The 659-nt window shown below is 66.0% G+C and overlaps 1 protein-coding gene across 1 annotated transcript in view; it reads left to right on the top strand.

The window, feature by feature from the left end:
- LOC104986254 overlaps positions 1 to 659 on the top strand; it is a 2,634-nt gene that overhangs the window by 1,042 nt on the left and 933 nt on the right. The window lies entirely within an intron of this gene.

Here is a 659-nt window from a genome sequence, read left to right as displayed (position 1 = left end):
ACGTTATAAACGTTTGCCCCCTGCTTCTGTTTTGGGCTCAAGCCGCCCTCTGTTCCTGTAGAATAGAGTGCCGCCTTCCGCCTCACCTGACCTGGAAACTGCCCCCAAAGCGGCCGTTTCCGATATGCTAAGACGTGTCAGAGAAAAGAGGTTGGAGAATCCAGGGACCACGCGGAGGGGCGTGGGTAGATGGCGCCGAGAGGATGGTGCTGCTCGGGGTGTGCGCGCCCGGAGCCAGGAAGGATTAGAGGGGCGAGGAGGGAGCCCGCGGGGCAGGAGAGCGCGGCTCCGGGGAGACAAAGCCTCTTTGCGCGCCTGCCACGGCGAGCCCGCCCCGGCGGACAGGGGCTGTGGGAAAGTGTCGGAGCCCCGGGCCGCCCCGGGCCTTTGAGCCGCGGTGAAAGCGGCCTTGGCGGGGGGCCGCGGGCTGGCACGGAGGCGCTCTCCCAGGCCCCGGGCACAACCTTGGGCCAGGGCCCACTTCCCCCTAGAGGAGCTTGAGCAGCCTCACGGAGGGGACTAGCTCCCCGGCCTCTGCAGGGTGGCCCAGAGCCCTGGCGAGATAACTGTGCCCCCGCTTTATTCAGTAGCCTGGGAGCACGGGATAGGGTCCCAGAGTCCGGTATCGAAGGGACTTGAGATCAAAGGTCGAGCTCTAT

This window comes from Bison bison, unplaced genomic scaffold (assembly GCF_000754665.1).
Source record: "Bison bison bison isolate TAMUID 2011002044 unplaced genomic scaffold, Bison_UMD1.0 scf7180017864065, whole genome shotgun sequence".
In the NCBI taxonomy this organism is placed as follows: Eukaryota; Metazoa; Chordata; class Mammalia; order Artiodactyla; family Bovidae; genus Bison; species Bison bison.
Note: the sequence above shows the minus strand (reverse complement) of the source record. Positions and strands in the feature narration are given on the sequence as shown.